This window comes from Parasteatoda tepidariorum, chromosome 1 (assembly GCF_982258835.1).
Source record: "Parasteatoda tepidariorum strain Cologne lab strain chromosome 1, Ptep-v5.0, whole genome shotgun sequence".
NCBI lineage: Eukaryota > Metazoa > Arthropoda > Arachnida > Araneae > Theridiidae > Parasteatoda > Parasteatoda tepidariorum.
The window spans coordinates 88,910,278-88,937,569 of NC_141755.1; the positions used below are offsets into that span (position 1 = coordinate 88,910,278).

At 26.6% G+C, this 27,292-nt stretch overlaps 1 long non-coding RNA gene across 1 annotated transcript in view; it reads right to left on the reverse strand.

Moving 5' to 3' along the window:
- Positions 1 to 3,694: 3,694 nt before the first annotated feature.
- The window catches only part of LOC147816603 (uncharacterized), a 32,266-nt gene continuing 8,668 nt past the window's right edge, over positions 3,695 to 27,292 (reverse strand). The window contains exons 2-5 of the long non-coding RNA XR_015431303.1: positions 8,987 to 9,039; positions 7,114 to 7,161; positions 6,134 to 6,198; positions 3,695 to 3,816 (exon numbers count right to left, since the gene is read on the reverse strand). This is a non-coding gene — a long non-coding RNA (uncharacterized LOC147816603). The remainder of the gene's footprint in view (positions 3,817 to 6,133; positions 6,199 to 7,113; positions 7,162 to 8,986; positions 9,040 to 27,292) is intronic.

Below are 27,292 nucleotides of genomic sequence, written 5' to 3' on the forward strand. Positions count from 1 at the left end.
ATTATCAACAAACTTGCAACTGATAACTTCCAATTTCGCTGTTACAGATGTGTATATTAAGATAAACTGCATTTCTTCTGTCTTCAATTCATTACAAATTAAAGTGAAGTCAACATTGCTTTAGTCATTCCAATGAGCAAATGTGAATTCAGAAAGTACAAAACTGTAATAGTTATAGAATATTCTTCTTCGTTTTAGAATAGTATATGTATCTGAATCCATATAATTCGGAAAACAACAATAAAAAATTATCCAAATTACTTGAAATAGTGCCATTTGTGCTGATTCTTAATTAATTTTTATCATTTTCTTGGTAAGTATTTCTTAATTTTGAAAGAATAATTTCAACTAGAATTCAGCTATTCTGTTTCTAGCTCCATATTCAAATTCAAATCAAGATCTTACAATTATAAAATTTTACTGTGTAGTATGTTATCTAAAAGTAATGAAGGTATAAACTATGTATCTATTATTTGAGAATAAAGTTTTCAAACAAAGAACATATCATTTCGGAATTCTACGGCTTTATAAATCAGGTAAGTGTAATGATTTTTACAATAAAAAATTTGCTCATAAATACTTTTTTTTTAAATGGTATAACATTATGTGTTTATGTATACTTCTTGCATATTGACAGATTTGGCGGTTTTTAAGTGCCACCAATCTGCACCTAAAGTTTTTGCGACAAATCATAAAATAAAACACTTTATTTAAAATCAAAGTAGTTTATCGGATTTCGGTGGAAAATGGGCAAAATATTTCGCTTCTGAAAAAATAAAATTGCATCTTGTTCTATTTTTGGCAAATCCCAAAGACGCATTTTCGTAACAAGTACAAATCATTTTGGAATTCTTCTGATTTATAAAGCGGGTAAGTGTTAATTTTTATAAAATAAAAAATTTTACTTCTAAAGAATTTTTTTCTTCTAATTTTACTTCTAAATAATTTGATGATAGTTTTCTATAGAATGGTTTTCTACGTCCGATTATGAATCAAAAAAGAAAAAACATGAAAGTTGTTTATTTTAAGGTAAGGAATTTTTAGAATTGGTTTTTTCTTTTCTGCTTTTGTATCGTAAGCATTCTTTATTTTACGTTTTTTAGTTTCTAACTAATGATTTTTATTAAAACTTAAAATTTTTTGATAAAAATAGTTGTCAAAAATCTTTTTTTACAAAATTAAATTATATAAAATTATTAAGCTTATGTATACTTTTTGCTTATTTTAATGTTTAAAGTAATAGGATTCTTAAAACTATGGAATGTAAAGTTTAAATAGGCCTTTCAGATTATATTATTAAATTTAGTAAAACTAATTCTCAGGCATTAGGTTTTAACTCTAATAAGAAGGTACATATTTTTTCTGTTTATTTACAAACATTTTTCAGATGGGTTTTGGATGTTCCATCTTTAAAAAAAAGAGATACCATCTTGTTTTCGGTTGCATAAGAAAGGATATCAAACATTTTTCTTTTTTAAATTTAATAAGCCACAATAAAGAAGGAACGTTACAATGCTACACGCTACATTAAAGACGTCACCAGAGTACTGTTCATATAGAAATCGCAGGTATACGTCTCATACAACAACGTCCCCTATAGTTCGTTGCGATCTCGAATTGAATAATGAAAATTAACTTTTTTTTATTTTAAATCAAAAAGTTGATTTGCCAGAAAAAGAAAACACAGTACAATTTCTTTAATCATTTTTTTATGATAAATTTTTTTACTTCATTAAGCTTTCCTTTCTTATTTTTTTTAAAACTATTCTTCACTTAGCTAACAGCTATACAATGGACTATTGGCGACGGTCTGCTGACAATCCTGAGGATGATTGAAGAAAGTCCATCACAATTTTGACCCTCTGCAATAGAATGACTCCCCGCTTAGCTGCCACCTGCACGCGAAGTCCAGCATTTTACACTGGAACAGTTTCACGTGAGCCGATATCACGAACCCTCGATTCCTACGCGGGCTGGTCATAGTCGTCACCCATTCGCCAACTGAGCGCAACCAGTTGTGCTTGAATTTGGTGTTCTACTGAAGTGGCCGTGTCTTTACGATGAGTTCATTGAAGTATACAAGCATGAAATAAGATGAAGGGCTGTTTTAACTGCTTTAGATTCTCGCACCTCTGATTGCTGCCGAATGAGAACTTGGTTGGTGAAATACATTCTCCAACGAAATGCTCATCAATCGAGTTCTTCTTCTCTCTCGATGGTGGTCGGAGGTGTGTGAATCGTTTAAAATGTGAATAATAGTTTGGTGCCCTTCTGATCCAAGAGGCTGATTTTGGGTACCTTCCCAACAAGCACACAACTTTTGGGCTAGTGAAGGGACAATGCCGGCTCACCTAAAGTGCCATTACGGCGGGCTTTTCATTGCCGTATCGGTTCCGTTAATAAAGTGAAATCTGGGCCAGAATGAGGGCCAGTGCATGGCATTTCAGGCAAACTTCTGGCAATCGTTGAAGGACCGGGACTATTTTGTTGCCTCTGGATTGCTTTGCCATTTTTGCCTTTTAAATACCGGGGAAAAAAAAAATTTTCACAGAATAAAAAGAAAATTGCCGTAAAGGCTTTTATTGAACCTTTATGATGTCTTTTTTGCCTTTTTATCAAAAGCTGAATACGTTCACTGGCATACGTCGTTGCCTCGCTTGCCGTTAAGGCACCTTAACTGTAGACTGATTAGAAAACGTCTATGCCGTTTTCGCCCATATCGCACCTTTATTTCAGGTGTTTAGGCGAACTTCTTTGCCTTATTTACCAATGCACCACCCTTAACTCACCTCAAACTCGGTTCAATAGAGTTTTAATGGCGTCCTTGCCGGTATCACACCTTTATTTCAGATGCTTAGGCGAACTTCTTTGCCTTATTTGCTAATAAACCACCCTTAACTCACCTCCCACTTGGTTCAATAGAAAACTTTAATGCCGTCCTTGCCGGTATCACACCTTTATTTTAGGTGTCTCGGCATTTTTTTTATTTTTTATTATTAGAACTTAGCTTTTAATTTCAAAGGCTTCTTGCTGCATTTTGTTACAATTCTTATTTAGGGAACATAAATTGTCACGAGTGTTTGTTCTACTCGGCTGATATCAGTGATAGTAATTTATTGATTCTTAGCTTTTTATATTGTAATATAACAACAACTGTCATTACATGCATACTGTTTTATGAAAATATAAAAAACAAAATGGTGTAAAACAATTATTTAATTTATAACCAAATGTCCAATGAATCTTCGTACAATAAAATAGACTTTTTTTTATTTCATTTTAAACAATTATAAGCGCTATCATTTAAAGTAGAAGCATATAAAAAAAAATCTTTTTGAATTGAGTATTTAAATTTTTTAAGCATTTTGAGATAGAGGAAATTAAGTACAAATTTTTATTCTAAAATAAAACACAATGCAACTCAATAAATAAGTTATTTAAGTTTTTAAAATAATGCTTATATATTTAAAACCTACATCTAGCTTTTATTGATAGAAACTTACACATAAAAGTTTATTTATCCTATAATTTTGTGTATATTCATCAAGTCATTAATTTTATTAAATATTAGATAAACAGTATATATCATAAATAGTTTTTTCAAAAAAAAATATTTTGTACTAGTAAATAATACACCATTTTAGTAATTTTAAATATATAAAAGCAGGAATTTTAACAACAATAAAGCTTAAAATAAACCATGAAGGAGTTTTATTTCCTTGTAACAAATCAATACATCTGTATACACTATTTACATATGGACAAATATATTTTCTTTATCCCATTCCAGAAGCTTTATTTCAATGAGCCTTTTTCCTGCAAAAAATAAAGCAATTTATTTTACTATAGATATATTAAATGTTCACAGAAAAAAAAATATCATTGATTTAAATCAACTGATTTTTTAAAAGCCATGGATTAAGACAAGCTGATTATTTTTACAAAAAATTATTAATTTAATTATAAAAATATGATATTGAATTTAGTTAATAAATATGCATTCTTTAGGTTGCATTTAAAAAAACAACTAAGATCTGATTTCAGAGATAATGATAGTATTTCACTAAGAAATAATAAAAGAGATATGTATGTAAATTATTATAGTCATACATCCCTTTAATGATTATACTTAAGAAAAGTATTGATTTAAAGAAATAGATTTGGAAAAAATCAATTACTTAAATAAACTTATCATTTAACTATTATAATTATAAATACTTTTTATACTATGTAACTAATAAAAACATTATTTATAGTATGTTTAATTCAAGTCTTTTTTTTTCTCCATTAATAAGGTTATTTACTAAGAAATGGTGAAAGGGATATGCAAGCAAATTATTATTTTTTAAAATAGATCAACTGCCAAACATATTAAAATTATTCACATTTCATTTTTTAATTATTTAAATGCAGTTCATATATATGTAGCTCATAGATATCAAGACTTATTCTACCCAAAGTAATTTAAAAAAGTTTTTTCAGCAATGCAATCTGATCTAAACTAATTTAATCTGCTTTAGATATCTAATTGAAAAATAGTATCACAAACTTTAACATTCATTAGCAAATTGAGAATGAAAAACATAATTATAATTCTATTTATTCAATTAGTTTTGTAATAATTAAATAATTTTAACCATCTTAGTTAGAAATGTTAACTATTGTAGCTATAATAATATTTTAAAGTAATGTTAAGTGTTATGAAAACAATTCATTCAATGTTTTGAATGGTAAACGTAGAAAAAAAAAAATTTTTTTAAATGATTTTCTTAAACCCAACAATTTATTAACAATATTCATGTTATATTTAATTTTATTTAATGCGACATTATATTAATAACCAAATTGCTGGTACATTATACATTTATCAGTTAACTGTAAAAAAAATTAACAAAAAAGTATAATTTGCTCTAAATATAAATTTTTTAATTCCAGAAACAAAGCTTGAATAATTTTTTTAATTCTATTAATGAGCGATTCGTAACAGTTTGAGATTGATAATTAGGAAATGTTAATAGTACTTCTGTAACCAGTATCAATTATTTAATATTATTTCATACCAATATTTATTTAAAATCTGCAATTAAATTCGTGACATCCTTAATAAATTACTTTTAAGTGGAGTTTCAATTATTTTGAAAGGAAGGCAAAGTAAATATTGTGTCTTGGCATTTATATATATATATATATATGTATATGTATACATATATATTACATCAGAAATACAAATCTTTTGATTATTCAAACTGATAGATTTAGGAACTGCATTAGTATTTGTAGAATATGTGATGTTCTGAACACAGACATTGTCAGAAATCAGAGCAAAAAGCTAAAAAAACATGAGAATAAAGTTGTTTTTTTTTTCTTTATCAGGAATTCAGAAATTTCAGGACTATGAACTCGGATATTATTTAACTTATTAAATAAACTATTATGCTAAAATAAATGGAGAGAAAATTTATACTTTATTATTAAACTATTAGTATAAAAACTTACTTTTATTATATCTTTCCTTATAAATTTTGTATCTTTTTTATCAAATAATTATAATGCACCATATAAGAAAACACTTTTTAATTATCATTCATATAAAATATATATGATATATTGCCTTAAATATATAAAAATTTATATTATATTAATGGATTAAAAAATAATTATGTTCCATGAAATTTAATTACATACTAATATCATAAATTATACACATCTAAATAATAACATTAATTAAACAATATTGAAATATAGCATTTCTATATTACGGGCAAGCAAGGTAGAGAATCATTCTTTATGGTATCACTAAAATCAAATTTAAATGCTGAATGTTTATTTTGCTTGCTAAATAAAGCTGCATACTTAAATATTTAGTTCTTTCCTTTTTTATTAGATATTTTGTTAATATATTTAAAGAAAAGAGTGGATATTTTTAGTTGTTTATTGAAAATATTAATTAATAGTTAAAGGAATAGTTAATTGCTATGAAAGACCTTGAATTGGCTCGGTTAATTTCAATTGGCTTAAATTAATGTCCCACAAATTGTTTTAAAAAAACACAAAACCCCCACTTTAAACAAAAAAAACTGGTTTCTTTTCAACCATATGGTAACCTAAGGTAAAATATAAATTTATTTCTTACCATCCTTTTTGTTGATTTTTAAATTTTGAGTTTTATCTTCATTGTTGATCTTCCATCCTGACTCTCTATGAAAGAAAAAAAAAACTATAATTAGAATATGATAGTTGTAAAATTAGTTAAAACAAAAACAACAAAATCGAAACATTAAAAAAAAAAAACTGTTTCTAAAATCATGTATGAAGATTAATGTAAATATTTTTATTTCAGTTATGGAATATGACAATAAGTTCATTGTTTATCATTTATCTTGTTTATACTCTAAGCATGTGGTGTGTTAGGGGAACTAAATGTGAATTGGTAAATTCAATAAAACTTAGCACGAGCTTGTAGGGGAATACTTTCAGCCTTTCAGCCCAAATTTAATGTGGACAAAGTTTTTAATTTTTTTCATGTATTTTTTTAAGTAAAAAATATTTGCTAAAATAATTGCTTTAATACGAATATTATATGCTGGTGAAACTTATGGAAAAATGAAATATTATATAATATTATCATTTCAAATAAAATAATGAAAAATATTTCGTTATTCATTCATAACTTTACGTAGTTATTTTAACAGTAAAAATAATTTCTTTTAAAATTTTGTTTTCTAACTAATTAAAAAAATAGAATGATAAAAAAATGTTATAACAGGCATGAAAACAGAGAAAACAAATACTAAAATATCGTAATGATATAAAATTGTCAGCACATCTTTTCACCTAATTTATACATTCATAAAGTGCATTTTTCATTTATTACGAAACCTTATTAAGAAATTATTAAATAAGAATATTGCAAAAATATAAATATAAAAGCTTATATGAGTAATAAAAACACTTGTTATTAATAAAGACTGTGTTAGAGAAATACATAAAGTGAACTTAATTTTGATAAGCACAATAATTATTAATTAAAAAAATCAAAATTCTTTTGCAAATCAAAAATATGTGATTTAATTGAAAAAAATATTAATATTTAATGTTTCACTATGTTCTTACCTTATTTTGCTGTTGATGGCTGGATTAGCATTTCTTGGATCGTTCGCCCTGTCTTTCCATAAAAGAAAAGGAATAAATTAGAGTATGATCGTCATAAAAACAGTTAAAAATCAACAAAATCAAAACTGTTTCTAACTAATTATATTTTATAATTTTTGTTAAAAACAATTTTTTGATTTAAATGAAATTAATTTTGATTTAAAGGAAAGAGAAGGATCATATATTAAAATTACAGCGAATATTTATATTTTTGGTAACTGACGATAAGTTGAATGTTTACCAAATTTTACCTTACCAAATTTTCTCTTAAAATTTTTTTGATTCTAATTTAGAAAAAGAACTAGTCTATTAGCCAATTAGAATTAAAATAAATAGATAAATTAGAATTAAAATAAATAGACAAATTCTAAATAAAGCTTTTGTTAGTTAGGGCTCCCTCTCAATTTTAAAAATAAAATTTCCTGAATTTTTGAGGAATAGTTTCCAACAATTTTTAGATTATATATTTCCACTACACAGTTATCATCATAAATTTTAATTAAACAGTTAATAAAAATTCTTTTTTGTAGAAAATGTATACACTTTCTTAAACACAAAATTGTCAAAGGTGAAGGCTGAACAGGTATATTTTAGAATTAACAACCATTTAAAAACTCAAAATAGTAAATTAAGAAGAAGATAAATTACATGAGATAAATTATAGATTTTGCACAATAACTGGAAAAAAAGAATTAGTAATCGTCTTTATAGCATTGAGGACCAACAATATTTAATACAAAAAGCTTTATTTCATGAAAAAAAATATTATACAGAAAATATTATTATACTTATGAATAAATTTTAAAAATAATAACCATGAAATAATATTCTAATTTCTATTCAAAAAAATTGAACGTAATTTTAAATTAAATTTGCTTTATAACAAATTCAGTTTTACAACATAATAATTTTATAACGAATTAATTCATTTTAAAACAAATTTAATCGTAAAATTAAACTTAATATAAAGATTTGAAATGTTCTTATACCTCTACAGCAATTCATTAATTGCAAAAGAAGTATAAAAACAACAAAATAAAAATTAGAAATACTGTCCTTCTATTTAATATGTCATTTTGTTATTTATTTATTTAGAACAAAGAATATATTATATTGAGTATCAAAACAAATATTTAAATTGTTTAAAAATATATTCTGAAAATACTCAAAAAAACTTTAAAAGTGGAAGTGTTTAGTGGAACAATTTTTACATGTTTACCAACGTTATTATTATTTTTTTTAATTTAAAAAAGTCAAAGCAGAAAAATATCAAAATTAAAGTATAATTTAAATATAAAGTAACTAATTAGAGATGAGAAAATTTAAACTCTTACTATTTATTTATTTATTTTATGGTGGTTCAAAAAATATTTCTTCTTATATCTAATCAAAATTATTATTTGAAACAATAAGTGACACCCGCGGTTTAGATAATTCAAATAATGTTTTTTAACAATCCTTCAGAGAAAAAATATGGCTACCGAAATGAAGTAAATTATTAAATTAATCAATGCTTCCGAAAAATGAAAGAAGCATTTTTAATTAATGCATAAGAAATCATAAATTTTTCTTTTATTAGATAGAGTTAATTGAACTTTTATTTATTAAAAAAATCGTCTAATTCATTTTAAAACTAAACTAGCAGCTTAAACTAAACAACAGGAAAGCATAAGATAAAATAGCCAACTGAAGTATTATAGTTATAAAACATAATTTCTAAAAACTTAGCAAATAAAATCAAAGCGAATTAAACTAATTTTAAAAAGCTATTTAATAAATAAGTTAAAAAATTTTTTAAATTACATGAACTAAAGAGAAAAAACTTGTTACTTACTTGCTCTCAAGTGGCGCCACTTCTATTTTTCGAAGAAAGAAGAAAACTAGGGGCTACGTTTATCTCCTTCTTTTTACACCCTTTTCGCCAAATGAATCTTTTAGCTTGTTCTATACAAGTAATCAACGACCACCTACTGAGCAGCTTTTCCGTACTTGAAAGGAATGTTTCTTAGAATTGGGGGTAGGGGACAAAATGTGCTTCCCCACATTCTTTTTAGTTCAAGGACTTCAAACATACTTATCTGGTGATTTCAAACAGTAATGAATATCTATTTTGAATTCTTAAAGACAATTTCTGGTCCTCATAATAAAAAATTAATCTGCACTAAAATATTTTATTAACTATTAGCGATAAGCAAGCTTACTAAATTAAAAAATTATTGAAGTCAAAATTCATTTGAGTACTTTTCGTAAGAAAAATTTTTAATACATATAAACTCGGAAATAATGCTTACATATATATTTTGATTTGCGGAGTAGTAAATTAGAATATCGTTTCTTTATAATGAACAGTAAAGATTCCATAATTAAGGACGTTTAAGTAAATAAACCATTTTTTAGGTTTCATCAGCTTTTTAACAATTTTAGTACATAAAAACACGTTCTACTTTTATGAAATATTTTTTATAAATAATTAAATAACTTTAATTGGGCAAATTTATTTACATTAGCAAACTGGCTGTGTAAAATATAATATTAGCACTACAAAATTATAAATTTTTAAAAAAATATATATATATTTTCGTCTAAAAGTCTTTATAAATCACTCCCCGAGTTAAGAATTTTTTTGTTTTTGTTTATGAATGAATGCATGACGACTGGTTTTTTTTATATCATTCAATTACATTACTAAAAAATAATTATATTTTTGGTTGAAAGCTAATGATCAGAAAGATTTAAAATCCTAAATAACCAACTGCAACAAATTCATTACCTTGGATACTTAAAGCAAAAATTTGAGGTTACTTTATTTTTCTACTAAATACTTACTTCTTTTAACTATCTTTATAAGGATAATGATGTTCTTTTAACTTTCTTACAGATGATATTCATACGATGAAATTCTATTTAGCTATGCATATTTATACTTTCTGTGGCATTAAAATTCAGGATTTTTAAATTCTTTAACATAAAAATCGTAACTTTAACTTTAAAACTTTATTTTATTTACGTTTAAGCAACAACATTGATTTTAGAAATCCATTATTAGTTTTCAAACAGTTTTATTTAGTTTATATTTTAAATTTATACTTTGAAACACACTTATATACACGCAGTTTATATTTCAAAACATGCATCGAAATGCTTTTAACCTCACATTTAGTAAAAAATATAAAACTGAATAGTAAATTTTTCTGAACAAATGGTTTTTATACAGTGCTCTAAACTATCATGGTAAAATTATAAAATTTTACCACGTTTTTCGCATTTCAACTCATATTATAAAATCTAAATTTTTTATTACTTTACCGAAAACATTACTAAACCACTTCGTTAAAAAATACTGAGCTTTTTGGTTTTTCCCTATAGCCGGAAATAAAGTAAGTTTTACAATATTTTGGTAGTTTTGATTAAATTTTCTTTTCTAGCAAACATATCAACCAATCGCAGTATTTTTTTATTAACAATTAGTGATTTTTAAGTTAACAATCAAAATCGAAATTTTCTCTACAACTCATCATGAGAACAATCACGTGAAAAGAAAAAGAAGAAGAAAAAAGGTGCGTAAAAGGCAATAATAAAATTGCAATTAATTTTCGAACATATTTGAATACCGGTATTAATTTCAAGATCAAAATTAGCCTTTACAGAGCGCAAAATTTCTAATTAGTATTTGCATTTCTGTGTTCTACAAAGCAGCCAGTACAGTATTTTTTTACACCAGATTTTGCAGATAACAATTTCCAAACTAATTATAGAATAGTCATTTTCATTTTCATCGCACTCTCTGTTCATTTTTCTGTAATCCTTTGTAATTTTATTTTATAACTGTTGTTGAACAGCCAACCCGAATTTGATCTCATGGTTACCAGTGTTCAACTTTATATCATTGTAATTTTGAATCTAAACCAAGAAATAAGAGAACTCCTGTACAAAAGTATCGGGAACGAATTGCCTTCGTGGAGAACTTTTTCATGGTGAGATAAACCACGAAAACCTCCCGTGATTAGCAAGACGAAGATGGGACTCTAATAATCCACGATGCGTCTATCACTTGGAATATTTTATGTCAGCCGGGTACGAAATTCGTATCAACCAGCAATTCTTAAGATTCAAATCCTCAAAACTCATTAGTTGGCTAGCGTTCCTTCCCCTGAGCCTCCACCGCTTATCCTTCGTAATTTGAAACTTCTAAATCTTATACTTTTTGTACAGCAAAGCAAAATGTAAAGTTAAAATAAACACCCAAAAATAGCGGAGGGGACTTCGCTCCTTAGGACTTTTTTATTCAGAGGGAAATGTATTATAGTAAATATTTCTTTCAGGATTCGGCTCAATAATTTAGTAGTTTTCCTGCCACTGTTTATGAATTTTTTCATATAAAAATTAAATAAAAATACAATATATTGATAATTTTTTGCAGAATATTTTTCTAATTAAAAAGATGAAATCCAGTTTAGAAGTATCTGAGTTAACTCCTCAAAGTAAATATACTAAAAAATAGACATTTAAGTGCATGAATTATAAAAGATCCAACATTTTACGCATTTGTGTCTAGTTGAATAGTACTAATTTTTGAAGTTGCGAAATAAGAAGACTTAACAATTTTATTACCATTAATTTTCTTCCTTTTTTTAATAATTTATTAACAGTGTCTAACTTGTGCTTGAAAAAAAAATATTAAACATTTCTTTAATTAGTAAAACAAATTCTAACAAGAAATTTTAAAATAATCCTACTTAAAAGTTATTACTATAATGGGGAAAAAAATACTATGATGCTTCTTCAGAGTTTCATAACAGTTAAACTTCTGTTTGCGCATTTGTTTAAGAAATATAATGTGCTTACGTTGTAAAAAAATCAAGATATTCAAGAAATATCGCAGTGATGCATGAACACGAAGCTTATTACAAATTTATCAGATAAATTACTCAAATTTTTGAGGGTTCAAAGAATCTAATTTCTTGTTTTTTAATGTTCTTTTTTTACCTGCACAAAAATATATATGTGTTTATATTTGAAGCATTTAAAGAAACTTGATTAATTTGTATCATGGCGTACTATAAACGTACTATATTATCTCAATAGTTGTGAAAGACTCAAATAGTCGTTCACCATGATTTAAATAATTTACAAACTTTCGACTGCTTAGATAAAGAGATGAAAGATAAAGAAAAGAACGAAAAATGATGTTGTGTAGTCTGAACATTTTAGCCAATTTAATAAATGAAATACGGTTAGAAGTTTCCACCTTAACTCATAAAAATTAGGACATTAAAAAATTAAAATGTATGAATTACAAAAGATCTAACTTTTATTGCATTTGTGTCCAGATGAGAGAAAAATTTGATTTTACTAATTTATGAAGATGCGAAATAAGAAGATTTAACAATTTCGTTACCGTTAATTTTTCGTTTATAGTTTTCTTTTTATATTTTAGCTTTCTTTATTAGTGCACGAACCACGAGATATAGCTAATTAAGTAAGCTACCGATTTATTATATCAATTGTTAAAATTAAGGAAGGTTGAAACTGATTTCTCGCTTTATAATGTTTTTTTTTCCTACAAACAAATATATCTGCTTATAATTTTAAAACACATGAATGAGAATGAATTTGATTTATTTGAATCATTTACAAACTCTTGACTGTTCAGATACAAGGGGTTTAAAAATCCAAAAAAGTGCAAAAAATTATGATGCTTAGTTGTACCCATAAATCATAAAAAGCGAGACTCTCTCCATTTTTAACAAGTTATATTACTAATCAAATAAGACTTTAATATTGAATCAAAAAATATTTTTAAAAAGTTAGAGTTTATTTATGTATTTATTTTTTATTTACTTTTACAATTTCCCATATCCGGTTGAAAGATTTTTGTTAGATGCATAAGAAATAGAATTTTGATCTGTAAAAGATTTTTACTGTGTATTGCTTTTCGCAATCTATGAAATATGAGAATTTTGCGTTTTTCTGTTATACATTTGCTTATTTATTTTTTTAGAAAAAATAAATAGTTCAATTAAAAGCTTATTGCAAACAATTGAAAACAAAATTGGTTTTATGAAAATGTTAAATAATAATAATCATCAGCAATATAAGGAAATAAATAAAAACTGAAATTTTAGTGAAGAAAAAAAAAAAATTGGAAAAGTCTAAAGTTCCTCAAGAACTCTGACCCCCAACAGGGTGGGATGCGAGAAGCGCATAACCGGACGTCGTTAACTTCTCAATTTACCATACACTAACAAAGAGAGGAAATACTCGTCCCCCTCAAAGCAAACTGTAACTAATTCTAAAATAAAGGTCTTTACTTCTTTTTGCAACAAATATTTTAATATCATGAAGGGCACACAAATACACTTACAAACTCCTTTTTATTCCTGAAATTCTATTGCATAAAATTAATTGACCATTAAAATTCTTATGATTCTCTTTTTGATATAGACTTTACATTTAATATATACAGTAAAAAATCGCTAGTTCTTACCACGTACAAAAGCGCTTGCATTACAAACTACTAATTTTAGTACAATAATTACCAATAATACAAATTATTATAATTTTATCGAAAACTATTTAAAACAGCACTAATTCGAGGAATTAATTATCATGATGGGTCGTGTAAAGAAGGGACAGTGAGTAAACTTTGTTTTTACGAAAATAATTCAAAATAATATTTTCATTTAATATCTGTCATAGTAGCGTAAAGATTAAAGTGTTAAAATTCTGAGTAGGAAACTAAACTCCTTTAATTTTCTATTAAGATATGTATACTGAACTGCTCTAAATTGATTTTATGGGGATATTTATTTGAGCTAAGTCAAATAAAGAATAAATAAGTTAATGCGGCAAAAGAATTACGCAGCGTAAATTACTCAACGTTATGTTGAATTACAAGTTCTTCAAAATAAATATTCTACAAAAAATATGCATATCAAATAATTTTTTTTTTTTTTACAAAATAAAGAGTAAAAATTTAACTTAACTATGTCGTATTTGTTAAACTTCTTTATTCTTACTATAATTGCGAAATTTATTATATTTAACTGTAAATAAACTAAGAATAAGTTACTAGATATCAGATATTATTTATATAAAATTTTATTGAAAGATTGGTTTGAACTGTTTTCTAAAAACAGAATCAATTCAAAAAAAGATTACTAAAATAAAAAATTAAAAAAAAGTATGTGTTATTAAGAGAAAGAAATATACTATACAATTACAATTTTATTCGTTAATAAAATGATTAATGGAAGTTACAGAATACTATTTGTTTAATAACATGAGAGAATTGTAATTGCACTATTCCAATCACTGGATACCCATTAATCATTTGTTTTTCTTGGATAGATTTTTTTTAAGGTCGTCATTAATTACAGAAGGTGTCTAAATTAATTTTTGTCCTTTTGTCAGTCAATGGGCTAAATTGATTTTTAATTCCAGCCAATATACGTTTCGCAGAAAATTCTTTTCTTTCTTCAGTATTAATATTTATATAATAATTGCTGCCAAAAAGAAGAACAATAGTTGTGTATAAGTTAATTATAAAACGAATATAAAATTGCTTTAAAGTAATTTAATGTAACACTATTAAAATTACCCTCTGGTGAAAGTAAAAAGAAAAAGGTCAGTCTGTAAAACAATGAATTCCAAGAATTTCAAAAATTATCTTCTTTATTTTTAATTATATCATTTCGAGATGCTTTTTGATTTTCGAGATGCTATCATGATTTTTTTCATGACTCTTAGAATTCTTTACTTAAGATAATAGTGTTGAAGTTAATCTAATCGATTAAATTGGTCTAATCGAAAAGTGCGAACGCATGAGAACCTAGAATAATAGCATTAACACTGACCATTCCTGAAAATTCTTTTTATATGAAGTTGGAAAAATAAACTGCATTGTTAAATTAACGTGAAACGAGCAGATATTAATAAATTTCCTTCTCTGTCAGAAAACTGAATAAATTTCCTTCTCTGTCAGAAAACTGAATAAATTTCCTTCTCTGTCAGAAAACTGAAAAGGTCACTGATACCGCCACTGTTTTGGGGTTTTCAACTTAACGTTACATTTTATCAAACACTGTTTGATTTAGAAACTTCAAATTACGTTAATATGTAGGAAATTGAACGGAGATTACAATGGAATTAAAAAATAATTCTAAAATTAAGTCAAGATTATTTTTACTCTTATACTTGTTAGAAAAATAACATGCGGGCCGCTCTGTGACCGCAAGAATTCAGCTGCGGAAGTTAAATTTGGTATGCTGAAAGAGCCAAATTTGTTTTTAACCGTAACATAGAGTCTTTATTTCCTTTTAGAAACTCTTATTTGTTTGAAAGTTATTACAATTCAAAAGTTTTTTTTTCATTTTTTCTTTAACTAATAATTATTTATTGATTGTTGTGGAAAAAGTTTTCATTTACGCGATTTTCATAATATCCCTCTTGACTTAATATTAAAAATAATGAAAATAAAGAAAAAAATATTATATAGAAAAAGGCTAGGTGTTGCCAAATATAAAACTTCGACATTTTATACCGACATTTGAAAATATGTGTAGAATAAAGAGAAATAAGAATTGTTTCTTATATGATCGGTTAACAAGAAAAAATTACTTCTAATTTATAAATCCTTTTCATTGTGTCGCACACTCTGCCTTTCTAAAATGTAATTTTTTTAAGCGCAGTTATTTATCATTCAAATCCAGCTATCCTTTTTATTTTGTCAAAATTAACAAGTTAATATAATGAACTTAAATAATAGTATAATAATTTTACATTAAGCAAATAATTTTTAATCGACTTTTCAGGAAAAAAAAACTTTTAAGAACATTGTTAAGAACAGTTTGTGCCAAATACCGCTAGTTCTGAGAGAATAAAAAAACGAATTTGCGCGCGGGCATAAACTGCTTTTTCCATAGAACATCTTCAATGCGTAATAACTCTCGGCGAGACCGTTTTTCCTTCTTCTTCATTTGTCAAAACTTAGGAATCCTTAAAATGCAACTGCTGGCAATCCAATCGTAATTTTTACTTAAAAAAGTGGAAGAAAACAATTTGTACTTGATCTTCAATTATTTCAAACTTGATGAATGAGATTCAACTACAGGGATTATCGAGCGTAGCGAACAGGTGACGGTGCCTCCATGTAGAAAACAAGGATACATAAAAATAAATTGTGTCGAACAACTATTATCAATAAGCGTATGATTAATATTTAAAATTGTCTCTAAAAAAGGACTGTAGAAGCTGATCAATTGATAAAAATTTATCTGCTGCAGTCAAGGTATAAATTATCGTCACTATCTGAAAAACATTTAATATATTTAAATATTAGCATGTTTACGAATTATGACCTGTTTTTGAATTTTTTTTAAATTAACGTCAAACTTTAACCGGATTTCAATAAATTAGTTCAAAAAGAACTGCACTCTTTAAAAAGGAGGTATGAAAATGATTCATTGGATTCGTTTTGTACTATGAAAATTGCCAAGTCGATTCGGCAGCATGAAATACTATTTCATTTTTCACCAGTTTATGGTTAAAAGAGCTCCACTTAGTTCTAATTACATAATCATTCAGTTTCGTCTAAATAGTTATGCCTTTTCTGAAATATTGATTTGCAAATTTACCGTAAATTTAAAACTATACCTACAGTTTAATGGGACAAACAGATAAAATTTCGGTTCTCTTACCGTTATTTTAATATTTCAGCCATATTTCTGTTATTAGTTCCTAAGATTTAAAACATAGCACAATTTTAAAATTTGTTAACCCAAAACCCCTTGTGAGAAAAAAACAATGTTTTTAATTCATGTATAGGAAACATTTTGCAAATGACATTTTAAAATGATTAAATGTTTGTTTATTATTTTGTATTGTTATGTTTCTTTCATTTTTCTACAACTAGGGAACATTACTGGAAAATGAGTAATTTTTCACACAATGCATTTTTATTTAAATCTTATATCGACTTCGTAGAAGAAAAAATCGGTGACTTTTTTTCAATCCTGCTGTAACTTTTGTATTTTTTCCAGCTTTAAATACAATGCTATTTTTATTAACACTTGAATTGAAGTATGTGACGAATGTAGTGTAAAGAAAGATTGAAACAGAGAAATTTAATGTTTAATTTTGTCTAATTTGCTATTTAAAGAATTTAGTTTCAAAATAAAACTCAATAACGCAATTATGGTTTTAAATAACTACTCCGCTATTTAATTGGTTAAGGCAATATGCAGTAGAACATTTTTTTATTTATGTCACATTTTATGCTAGAATAAATAGTGCAGACCCTTGCCACACATGAATGATAAATTTGCTTGACTATAGTAAGTAGAAGGGAGAGGGGGGGGGATATTGTCGCCGTAGTGTCCTCAATTGGTTATGCCTGGACAAAAGCCGTACCGACTGTCATTCTGAGTAAATTGGCGAAATTCTATCAAAGTTAAAAGAAAGGCAACCCTACAAGACCCTACACTTTATATTTTCTGCCATCTATCCGCAGGACTCGAAAACACGTCTAAAGTAAAAAATAAAAAACAGCGCCATCTATGTATTGCATTCAAAACAGTTTTTTTTCCTTAATGTATATAAACTATTTTAAAAATAAATTAATGCTGCATGAAAAAATATTTTTGTAATGCAAATAAAAAATAAATATAATTAACGTTTTGAAAGTATAATTTTAATTTTTATTTATATTCTGTATTATAAGTTTTTAAAAAAAATTATTTGCTTAATATTTTGAAGTTTAATTAATAAAAATATCCAAATGTATTTTTATTACTTAAAAACGTATATTTAAGAATAAAATTTCCTAAACAATTATTATTTTCAAGTATTGCTTAAAAGTTTAGGGGAAAAAAAGTTATTTACTTTATTAGACTAGACATTTGCTATAAACAGTCAGAAAATTTAAACACGATTTTTTTAAAATTCAAAATTCTTAAGACCATTTAAACTATTTTGAATCCAGTTTTTAAGAAGTAAGTGATTAAACTAAGATATTAAATTTGAAATGAACATTAAAATAAAAATAAAATAAAAAACAATTTATATAAATAAAACGTTTACTATTATAAATGGTATACATTCATTATTACAAAACACTTAAATTGTAATAAAAGTTAGTAAATTAATGTAATAAAAAAGCCCATCTCATTAAAAATCCTTGCTCTAAATTCAAGATATTTATAATTTCTAGGAGGATTTAAGCAATTTACAATATTTTTTAATTCATTTATTTTCTATAAATAGATTTTTTTATTTACATGAATTTTAAACTTACCTATTCATTTTTGTTTTAGAGAAGGTTTAAAAAAGGAGTCATAGTCTGGAAAAAATTTATGTTAATTTCATTTGGGGCTTACAGTAATAATTTTCAAGCGACCAAAACATAAACAATGGGAAAAGTTTTCATATCGCTTCTTCCTAAAATGACAAAAAATAGACAATGACGGACCTTTAGCCTTTTACTGCTATCATATAAATTATACTAGATTTTTTTTTTAACCATGAATTACAAAAATGATGGATTTTTTATTGAATCCTTTAACGTTAAAAATAAATGTATCGCTTATTCAATAAAAAAATAATAATAAGTCTTCAATAAGAAAAAGTCTTCAATAAGTATTCAATTCAATAAGTCTTTCTTAAGTACATGTTTAATACAATAAATTTAACAAAATTTTATAATAAACAATCGAAAAAATAAAAACTTTTTCTCAATGAACAAAGGAATTGTTCTAGTTAAAAGTATTAATATTTATTCTTATTTTTAAGGGAATATGTATTAAATTTTTCTAGAAAGAAAGAATATATTATATTTCGAGTTAAAAATTATACTTCAGAAAATGATTTCAAAAAGAAAAAATAAATAATTATATATATTTATTTAAAAATTTTAATAAAATTTAAAATGATTATTTTTTAATAAAATTATTTTTTTAAAAAATATAATAGGTAATACCACATAAAGTATATTTAGATTATAGTAAAATAATAAAATTCAAGTTTTTAATATTCTATGTAAAAAATTAGCAGTTTTCAAAGAATAATAAAAGTTGTTTTTTTCCTCTCAAAAATACGGTTAACGTTTTATGGATTTTTTCCATTCTCTCCTGATTTTTTTCAAATTTTTGAGTTAAAAGCACATTTTTTACCAACTCTGCATCTATTCATTATTAATCTATTGTAACATTACACTTAATTAACGGTATACAATAAAGGTCCTGTAACTAATTAAGTGTAAGAGGCCAAACAACGGTATACAATAAAGGTCCAGTAACTAATTAAGTGTAAGAGGCCAAACAACGGTTTTATTTTTCGGGCCTGTATAGGTGAAGAGTTATTCCGCCTCTTCCTGAAATGCCTCAAAACAAACGATAAAGGACCCTATTGTACTTGCCTTTTGCCGTTACCCTACCTAGAATGCCAGCTTACGGCCTTACGTTTGCCGTGAGGTGTGTGCTTACTGGGTTCGATAAGAGACATGTGTCCATGAACCATAACGCCTGTTGTATTTAAGAGCCACTAGGAATTAACAGACCTGTGTGTGCATTCTCTAAGAACCAGCAGTCATAATGTGTGTGTGTGTATCTTCATAAACCAACAGTCCTTCCATTTACCAATAGGTTAAATGTTGTGTGAGGGGAACCTCATAACTCTACATTCTTGTACGTGTACTCTGACTGAATCGTCTAGTATGTTGCGTGTGGAGACCCTCATGAACCAACCAACTTATGAGTGGACCTTTAAATAGTCGAAATGAAAATAAAACAAGAGTAAACTCTTTATAGTACAATCACTAATCAGGTGTTAGTAGCGTGTGGGACACTTCCAACGGATTATAATGCTAGTTGGTATAGGTACTATCCCATATTGAAATCTCCATCCGCATGCTAATTTTTAATCTCTGTTTATAAGTGAGTTATTTAACATTTATTCAACAAAACATGGGTTTTCTCAATTTTCAATGAAATTAGGATTGCTTCAGTTTAATCCCTCTTCGAGTTCGGTGGCATAAACGTGATTTTAGTCAATATGAAAGCTAACTTTAGATTACATATAATTAAATAATTTAAACGAAGGGTAAAAACTATTAATTTGAACATCAGAACCCATGAAAAAAATGTTTTTGAATAGCATGGTTAAAACTTGATTTGATCTTGAAACGCGATATCAACTAGATTAAATGGCGAAAAATAATATAGACATAAATTTAGCGGCTTTAAATCTAAAGCCAACAAGAATACACTGACCTTGAGTCTCAAATAAGTTTTTAAAAAAATATGTACTGATGCAAAGTTATTTACCGATAATTTAGTTCGTAAGCATCTAATTTAAGATGAATTATCCTACTGCCTGAGTTTCATTTTATTCCTGTATTGAAAATAATAGCTCTAAACAGGATGGAATTACATAGTTTTATTCCCATGAGGCAAAAGTTTCAAAGGTTTGTATATTTATTTAAATGAACTCTGAAAAAAAAACTGTTTGAAGAATTGTGTGATAAAATTGTTCTAATGGTTTTAAGAAAAAATTACATATCCAGCAAATGCTAAAAAGGATGAAATATGGAGTCAAAGGATTTAGTTGTAATTGGCACTACATATTTAACCAACCGCTCATTTGAAATAAGCATTGACTAACAAATTTAATCACTTATACCACATAAATAGTACAATTACATGTTTCATAAATAAAGAATTTTAATAATAGAGTCATGCCAGTTCAAATAATCGCCAATTGTTTAATGTTAATTGCTTTTTTCTTCAGTCCATTGCCAATATATTTTTCAGTACTTTTGAACATATTTAATACATTTAAATGGCTCTTCTAACAATTTAAAGATAATTAGCAGTCTTTTCAGCTATAAGTCAGCCGATCTGCTAATTTTACTAACATATAGATGGCATGCGAAAACGAACAAGCATAACTCTAAAACGGTGGTGACTCTATTAAAAATGTTTCAGCTACGACAAAAAATTTTATTTATTAGTTTTTTAGATTGCTTTGTTAATACTAAATTTATAAAATTTCCACTTTTTCATATAACCTCTTAGCCATTGTGATACAAATAATTCTTTGCTTATAATTCCTGTATTGTATCACAATGTTGCCCAGGGAACGCCAAACGAGGAGGCGAGGCTATTTTATTTTAATTGCTTAAACACTAAAGAATATTTGATGATATACAAAGATCAATTTTTTTTTTATATCATGAACATCGACCATTATCTGTAAAATCTATCACTTTTGAAGTTCTGTCATAGTCACTGGGTTTTAGAATAATTGTTATTTTAGTGTTTAGCAATCAAAATAGTTCCCCAAGAGGGCTGTCAGACACATTTATAAGTAGCCAGAACAACAACAGCCCCCCGAGGAGTAAAAGAATCGGTGATTCCGTACATTCCATGTAAATATATTCTTGCAGGGTAGATCAATGAGTTCTGCCACATTCAAATAACAATGTAAATAAAAATAACAAAATAAATACAGTAGCATAAATAACTACTGAACACATAATTTTGATAACCAGAATGCCAAATGAAACTTAGATATTTTAATGCAAAACAATATGGAACAAAAGCCAAAATGATGTTAGGGTAAATTTTGCTTAAATACTGAACTTATAATGATAAACTTATCTAGTACTTAAAACTACACATGCATATATGCAAGGTGTTCTTTACAAGAATTTTGAATTCAAGAGGGCCAAAGGAAGAATTGCATAAATAAACTCCGAAGAGACATAAAGACATGGAAATGACAGAATCGCCAATTTTTTTCCCATACTCCTCTAAATATTTTTGAAAAGGTGGAATAGTAAAGCATTTGACTTAAATATTAATTTAATATCCATTAATTTATATATTTGTTTAAGCTAAACTCATTTATTTTTCAGAATGCACGTTTGATCTTCGAATTAGATCTCTTACTTCATTTTAATTTAAATAAAAAACATGTACATTTTTGTAGACTTTGATTAAAAGACATAAACATTTAATTCGTTTACAAATGCGATAAATTCGTCATAAAATAGGATGAAGGTATAAAATTAAAAAATGACGAAATTATTTGTATTATAATTTTCGAGAAACGTCATAAGCATGTGAGGTAAACATCTAATGCAAGCCACTTAAAAAATTAAAATGGGGCATTATATTTAATACATCTTTAAATAAGGTTTTTATAGATAAGAGTACTAAATGTGCCAACAATTATTTTAAATGAAAATAATGCGGTACTACAGAAGTATATAATACTTTTGGCAAGTTTAGCTACGATATGAACTTTTTGGTTACTAAATAGATTTACCATAAAATGCTCTAGTAATAATTTTAAGTGAGCATAATGTTGTACTACTGAGCCATACAATTCTCTTGGAAAGTTTAGCTAAAATATTAACTTTTTGGTTACTAAGTAGGTTTACCGAAAAGTGAACTAGCAACAAAGTCAATAATTGTATTGAAAATAATGTTGTATTACTGTGGCATACAATCCTTTTGGAAAGTTTAGCTAAGATATGAACTTTTTGGTTACTAAATAGGCTTACTGAAAAGTGTACAAGCAACAAAGCCAATAATTTTTATTAAAAATAATGTTGTACTACTGCGAAATGTAAACTTTTTGGGGAGTTTAGTGATAATATGAACTATTTGGTATCAGAAACGCTTGACGTAAAGTGTACTAGTAATAATTTTAATTGAAAATATGCGGAACTACTGTAGTAGGCAATAATTTTGGCAAGTTTAACAACGATGTGAAATATTTGGTTACTAAATCAGCTTGTTGTAAAACGTACTATTAATAACTATAAACAATTCTAAATTAATATGGTACTACTATGATATAAAATCTTTTTTGGTGAATTACGATATGAATTTTTCGATTATTAAATCATTTTGCCTTAAAATGCACTATTAATAATTTTAATCTGGTAAAGACTACTTTGGTACGTAATACTTTCATTAAGTTTTAAAACGATAATTGTTTTTTGGTTATGAAGGTTTTGGTTACTTATTGGCTTACCATACAAGGCACATTTTTCAACGAAGACAGATATAAAATTAAGTATAAAAAATATATAGTGAAAATTTTAAATTCTACAATAATAAACTTTAATAAGAACAATACTGTCAAAATTAATCTAATTACTATTAAGCTATTTTAAATATATGAACTCATGTTTAGAATGAAATAAATCTCGAGACTCTATGATTTAATATTTCTTATGAGTTCATTTTATGAATTAATTTTCTAATATTAACATAAGTATGAAAATCTAAAGGGAACTGTATTTTATCTACTGTAGCTTAGATTAAAGTTGTTTACAAATACTATTTATTTATTTTGAGTTTGTTTTTAGTTTCGTCATTCTTTTAGTGGAAAGTTTTAAAGGTACATACCAGTTTATGAATAAAATATTTACTATATGAGTGACTTTACTATTCCAGTTCGAACTAATTTCATTTTAGTTTAAATGTTACCTGAAAAGAAAATACTTATTAAACATACATAATCAGCAAAAATATATTAGTTTTCAAAATCTTGAAGAAGAAACTGTTGGAAAATTTCGAAAGCAAAAAATGCAAGATTCAATTAATTGCTGGAAAGCTTATCAACGTTAAAATTAGCTGATCCAATTGATTGGCAACGATTAATGAACAATTCCAAATAATTTAGAATTTAATCAAAATGAAATTCAGTCACCGAAACATGAACTAAGGATTCAAAAGAATCCAAATTGGATCTATAATTTGTGAATAGATTTTGTACTAACTGGAGAAAAAAAATTACTCTGAAGGAGAAATTAGGGAAATGAAAATTCAAGATTCATTTAATTGCTTAAAAGTTTACCAACTTTCAAGTAAGGAAATCTAATTGATGAACAAAAGCCAATATACAATTCTAAATATCTTAAGAATTATTAGAAATGATATTGAGCCATCGAAAAACCAATTGATTATAATAAATTCACATTGAACTAATGCTGTAACAAAACATTGAACAAATATATCTAAGGAACAAAGTAGGAATAGAAATCCAGAGCAGTGTAGAGTTCATAAAGGGTCATTAAAATGTCCCAAAAACAGGAAACTGAAAAGACTTTGTAAACAAAGTAAAGAAACCAGTAAAGAACCTTCAACTCGTAAAAGACTAAATTCAACCTTTGAAAAAAATCAATCTCGGCTTTAAAGCCATTCAACTTCCAAGAGTACTTAGTACCAACATAAATCCAAAACAAGAGATCGTACAAGCATTTCAGCTGAAAGAATGAAACAACGTCACAAAAAGATGAAAACACCAAACTGAAGAGGGAGTAAAAAATCATGAAAACAAAGTACAAAACGTTGAAATCCATCACAGAAAAGGCAATTTTTTTAATAACTTTGAGTCTCAATAAAACTTGTTAAGTTTCAATGGCAGTGTCTCAAGTTGAAAAGAAAGATATTTCAGAAAATTATATCGAAAAGAATTTATCATGTGATGGGTTTTCAATATTTTCATTGGTCTAGGTAAATGATGTGATTTTACAATATTCTCATTGGTCAAAAGGAATCAGGTGATATTTTAAAATAGACGAAAGAAATATTTAATTACAACTGGCTAGCATGAGCACAAAGTTAATAATTCTCTATAAACTAAGTTTTTACCCCATTTGTTCTTATTTTAATGTTAGATGATAGGGAAAAAACATGAATTTTTCTCATATCTATAATTGAAGTTGTACTTCTTTTAAGGCCTGGTTTCTTAGGACAAGCACCTTATCTGGGCGTCAGCGTTAAGTTGGCGTACCGCTGACGCCAACAAAATACTGCTTTGTTAGCTCAGCGTGAGCAGTCGGTCCAACGCAGACATTATCTCGCATTGCGCATGCGTTAATAACGTAAACAAACATTTATTTTGAATTTGAATTGATTTTTACATTTCTCTTGCTACATTTTTCTTGGCCGGGAAATCACGTGGTAGGATCCAGTTTTCCCTTATTCATTTCCATATTGTTTTGGTTCTCACTAGCATAAAAATAATAAAAGTATTGTTTTTCTATAAATATTTTTTTAGTTTGATTTGATACGCATATAATTTAATAGGATAGTATTTTTTATTTTCCAATATAGTGGATAACAATTGTAAAAAATGAATGAAAACAATCCCACGGATAATGCGACGGATTTAAGGTTATGTCAAAGTACATCTCTTGTGAATATCAATTGATTGTTATTAAACTTTTGAAATTACACGATGACGCATTCACATACATTATTAATACAAATATATTTTCCATGGCGAGACGATGAGGCAACCACAAGCACTTCCACTGGTTCAAGAGATCCACGAGGGAAAAATGCACAATATTACCGTTATAACAGAGCACGGAAGCGAGCGGAGCAGGAAAAAGAGTCGTTGAATAGAACTAGTGATCCTTCTACGACTACTGATTCTTCTACTATTAACGTCGCAGGTTACGAAGTTAAACTTCTTCCGCGCGGAGGATATCCACGCACTATTTTTTTTTCTTCTTATATCTATAATTTTCTTAGTTTTAGTTAAAACTGAGGTTTTATAATGCTGCAATGTGGATAAAATAAATGTATTATAATTGCCTCTTACAATAATGTACAGTCCGCAAAAAAAAAGATATCACCCTGAATAACTTTCGTTCTAATGATCGGATTTTCACAAACTATGTGTCAATCTTAATGGTTCCGGGGGGGGGGGGGGCCTCAAATATGCTAATTAATTAGTGCTAACTATTAATTAAGTTACGAAATCAGACACAATAACGTACTTTTTCTGAATAAACATCTAATTTTTTTTGCATATTTGGATTCCTTATCTTCAAAATATACGGGGTAGCCGCAATCTGGGAAATGTGGTCCCCATAGTTTGGTCAGGAGAGCGATTCAAAGTTTGGACCCCTTAATGTTAATTTCGTTTTTTACGTTTTTAGTCATATTTTAAAAACTAATGAAGCAATTCAAAAAAAAATTGCTCCCACTCATAAAACTCATTTACCCAAAGATAATTTCCTGAAAAAAATAATTTTTAATAATTATTTATTATTTTTTATTATTTAATTAATGTGAGGATGAAAAAATTTTGAATTATAAGGTAGGGATTTTTTTATACCATTTTAATCTACATATTTTTCAATTGAAAAATCTAAAGTTTCTATTGTCTTTATTTATTAGAAGATGAGAAAATTTAAAATTAATTATTTAAAAAAAATAATTTGGCGACAATGAAGAAATGATTTAATGGGGCGATTAATATTAAAATTTGATAAACTTACGAGGAACTTGACTTAGCGCGAGTGGCGTAAAATTTCATTCATATTTTTTTCGCTAATAATCGTTTGCTAAACTTTTTATTTTTATTTTTTTAAAACTATAAAATACGATGTTTCTTTTTTAGTCGTCTAAAATTCTATTTGCAATTGGGTATAATATGAAAAAAACACAACTACTTCGATTTAGTAGGAACAACATATGACGCAATGCTAAACGAATGGAATTTAGTTGTTGTTTATTTAGTTATTGTTATTAGTAGTTGTTGTTATTTGTTTTAGTTGTTGTTGTTTATTTAGTTGTATTTAGTTTCAATAACTTTTCTTTATAATGCAATAAAATCTGGCGAGCAGCTATTTAAACGATCGAACACTTCGTTTGTTTATTTGTGGCTTGAAGTTAGGCTCGCAGAAAATGCCGTTCATGGGTTAAATTTAGTAGGAACAACACAACCTGTGACGTAGGCTATATTATACCCAATTTAGTAAAGAAATTTGAATAAAACATTTTAATCAACGAGTGTCGAGTTTTATAAAAGCATGCTTGTGATTGAATATGATTATACACCAGATTTTGCTTATTTAATGCGATTATTTTTTATTTTTTAGTTTTTTTTTTCTCAATAACTGATACAATTTCTATAATATACATACGTATGAATAGATTTGGAATAAAATATTTATAAATTTCTTGAATATATTTTTTATAAATATTAATAAAAATACGTAGTGAACCATTTTCGTGTCGGGGGTGTTTCACCGAATGTCTCTGCTTCCCCCTTTTCATGGGCATGGGGATGATCAATCACAATACTCTCAACTAAGTCTAGGTTTTATTACCTA